This window comes from Porites lutea, chromosome 2 (assembly GCF_958299795.1).
Source record: "Porites lutea chromosome 2, jaPorLute2.1, whole genome shotgun sequence".
NCBI lineage: Eukaryota > Metazoa > Cnidaria > Anthozoa > Scleractinia > Poritidae > Porites > Porites lutea.
In genome coordinates, this window is record NC_133202.1 from 37,288,412 (window position 1) to 37,292,341 (window position 3,930).

At 37.9% G+C, this 3,930-nt stretch overlaps 1 pseudogene; it reads left to right on the forward strand.

The window, feature by feature from the left end:
• Positions 1-3,930, forward strand: part of LOC140926147 (uncharacterized) — an 8,526-nt pseudogene continuing 4,596 nt past the window's right edge.

A 3,930-nucleotide genomic window follows, 5' to 3' on the forward strand; every position in this document is an offset into this window, starting at 1 on the left:
ATGTCATTTAGGTAAGGTATTAATAAAACTAGCAATGTACAATTTTTAGCTTTTTCCACTTATAAGCCTGATATACAATTGTCAAGTGAACTATGTTAGTTTGAACTCATTCCTTGATTCGATGTGACCTTTTACCACTAAACCCCATTCTTTTCATTTGCAATTTTCCTGTACTTTTTTTTTTCATATGACAACGACAAAGACTTTTATAACTAAACCGATTTTTTGGTGTACCACGCTTATTACATTGTATATTCAAATACATACAAAAGGCCGGCTAAATAAGCTCCTCCTCCTGCTCCTAATTTTTTGGGTTGCCTTCGCCTTATGCCACTGCGCGACTCCCTGTCGGCTAAAAGGCGATTTGAAAGACTGCTATGCAGGACACATTTTCTTTTCCTTCATTTTCATTTACCCTCTATAATTTTTTATAAGTATGTAAAGATATAAAAAAACACAAAGGTTTTTACAAGTAAACTGTTTTTTTTGTACCACTGTTAATATATACATATACTTTGTTCTCGCAAAATGGTGGCTAAGAACGGCTGAATATATATATACCTACTTGGAAATAAAATGATGCTGTTTGGTTTCCCGTTAAAATATTAAGTAAGAGTGACGCGTGTCCGTTCAAATTGTGACAAAACCACCTCACAAAGTCAAAGCAAAAGAGAAAAAAGGGTAATTTTCATAGCCAACTTACAATCTCTCCCTTACAGACAGCTACAAGGGCTATTGGGTCACTGCTTCAGTGGTGTAATTATCCTTCCACTGAGCACTGGAATTCATGGGTCATTTCCTTTATTTTTGACACTAGAACAGCTTGGAAATCTCTAAATTAAAGCTGGGTTGAAAAATCCTCATCCCTTACCCTTTCAGAAGACGACAGTACCAATGTTATCGAGAGACAGGGTAGCGAACCTTTCAGTCGAATTTAAGTGAAGGATGGGCACTTCATAAGCCAAAAGGTGGCGCTGTTCGCTTCTAAGAGAAAGTAAGGCAGTATCTCACCTCCAAGTTTGAAATTGGTGAGCAATCTGGAAGGAAAGAGGATCTGCGACAAGTCTCGCAAGATATGTGGAAAGCGAAGAGGGAAAACAGGGAGGGCCTGTTTTCCCGGGAAGAGTGGCTGACCAAAGCCCAAATACAAGGATTTTTCTTTTGTTTGTCCTTCTCGAGATGGAGACGGGTAGGTTCGTCTCCGAGCACCGCGGTTGACGATAAATCTGACGAGGAATTAATTGACGAGGAAGAAGTGAATCACATGACCACCGTCGAATCAGTTGTAACAGAAATTGGCTTAACGCATCCGATTGTCTATGACATTTATGACTTGTGTGACTACGTCAAGGAGGGGAAATTGAACTATTTTACTGTTTCCATGCTTAAGGAAATCTGTACTTTCTTCGAGCTCCCATTTAAATGGGAGTCGTGCAGAGGCATGGGGCGAAGGCAACCCAAAAAATTAGGAGCAGGAGGAGGAGCTTATTTAGCCGGCCTTTTGCATGTATTTGTATATATAATGTGATAAGCGTGGTACACCAAAAAATCAGTTTACTTATAAAACTCTTTGTCCTTGTCGCATGAAAAAAAAAGTACAGGAAAATTACAAATGAAAAGAATGGGGTTTAGTGATAAAAGGTCACATCGAATCAAGAAATGAGCTGAAACTAACATAGTTCACTTGACAATTGTATGTCAGGCTTATAAGTGGAAAACGCTAAAAATTTTACATTACTAGTTTTATTAACACCTTACGTAAATGACATTAGTTACTGTTACGGAAAATCATATTTTAGAGTCAGCTTTGTATAGAGCTATGATTTTGCATACATTCTTGGGAACAGCAAAAATGACTTAGAACAAACCTTCTAAGTATAGTGTTCATTCCGTGCAATAACGCATGAATAAAAGGTTCTGGAAGAAAAGACACCTTATTTTATACCACTGAGGACAAGCCAAAAGGTCATATGGGTACCTCGGTTAAAAATATTTAAATAACTCTATTAATTAATACCAATTCTAATTTAAAGGAAAAAGTTGTGAGAATAAAATAAAAGTTGTCTGTACCACGAAGCATGCCTTGACTGTTTAGACTGAGAGTCCTAAAGCTTTTTTAGCATGTATTCGAATATCTTACCACGATAAGTCCGCCACCCACACCACCCTGCGCCGTACTGTTTTCATTCAGCGGCTGGTCAGCGGTCACCTTTATGAGGTAAACATGGCGATCACCTCCTGATCACCGTTCTTGTCGATCAGAAAATCAAAATACCAGTGTGATATGGCCTCGAAGATGACGCAGTTATGTTGTTTGATTCGTATTTCACATTCGAGTCGAAGCTTGGGTGGCACAGGTTATTTTTTACGGTGGAATCGACAAGGGAAATTCGAACACTAGTGGTCACTAGTTGTAGTGTTTGATATGTTGGAAGTAATGGTCGCATTGGGATGTAGGAATGGTAGGTTTAACGAACAATTTCAAATTTTGCCCCTTGAATTGAAAGTGAAGTTCATTGGAATGCTTTTGTACGTATTTCTGACTGTTTTAGATCTACCTGCTCGATTTATATCTGCTACGCTTCATGTTGACAAGTCCCTCAAAATGGCGGCAAAACTTGGAGATTGCCGAAAATTAGGTAAGTTCACGGAGTTATAAAGTTTTAGTAAAGGTCGGGCCGCAAAGTTTTTTTCTGTAGTTACCTTTTCTATGGCTCCTACTTCCTAGCTATATTAGTTGGATCAGTTAAGAACGCCTCACTTTTTCAAAAATGTACCTTGAATATGATCGGTTTTCGCGTGTGTGACTTAAGCGAACCGATAAGGTGTCGTTCAAGTCTTCCTGTTTGCTTGATTGGTACGTGATGTTCACGAAAGTCACCGCGATGGATAAGATAGAGTTAATATACATGGCTGTGGTATTTGTTTTTTGCTGAGTCTCGTAGTTTTTTGTAAATTGTCCGGCAAAGTTGCCTCAAATTAACGTCTTGAAAAGTGTCACGACAGGCCTTCGCTCGAGTGAAATTTAATTTCCGTAAAACTCTGAAAAATAAAGAGATCCGATCAAACGGATTGCGGTTTTAGTATAGGTACATGAATGTCTTACAACACACAAGAAATGAGCTAAATCTGTGTCTCAAGGAAAATCGACCGGACCGCTCTTACAGAGACACTCTCTTAAGGTTTAGGGCATACTTTAAACAAAGACGAGGAATGCGATCTCAATATTGGTTCAGATATGAATTAATAACGATTTAATAACACATTCAAGTCTAGTAAACAAAAACTGGCGATATATCCACGTTTCAGTGCCCTCGTAACACGTGACACCGCCATTGCGATGGCAACGACACTACAGGTTAAGAGAATGACGAATTAGGATGCATCGAAAAATCTGTTCTCGAATTTTTCCGTTTCTTTCAATACGAACCCAAATAATCTAATGTTGGATTTTCCTAAGTGTCTGCTGAATTTCATATTAACTGGAATGTAGTTTAGCTTTCAGATAATCGCTAGCTTTTAGTTGCTCAATATAAACAAAAGAAAGAAAACAAAATCGACACCCAAAGACGGTTAGTTTAGTTTAGTTTAGTTTATTTAATTCACCACAGAAAAAAATGTCTTGGTTATATATTGAAAATCTCAGGAGTTTTGCTAAGTGAAACTTCAGCAAATTGGGGACATTTGTCGTTCTTTTGTGGACTTACTTAACAATCAAAGCCGAAAATGGACATTAGGAAGGGAACCAAATCAGGACGTCAATTGTTTTTTGACAAGAAACCAGATACGAAATACGATTTCTGACAAGACTAATACGTCTGCGTTGATCATATCGCAATTTTTACTTCCGAACTTAAACTTTTAGGAAAGTTGGCCACACTTTTCAAATAGTGCTTTGAGGTTTAAGCGTTTTCATACAAACTCATTTCT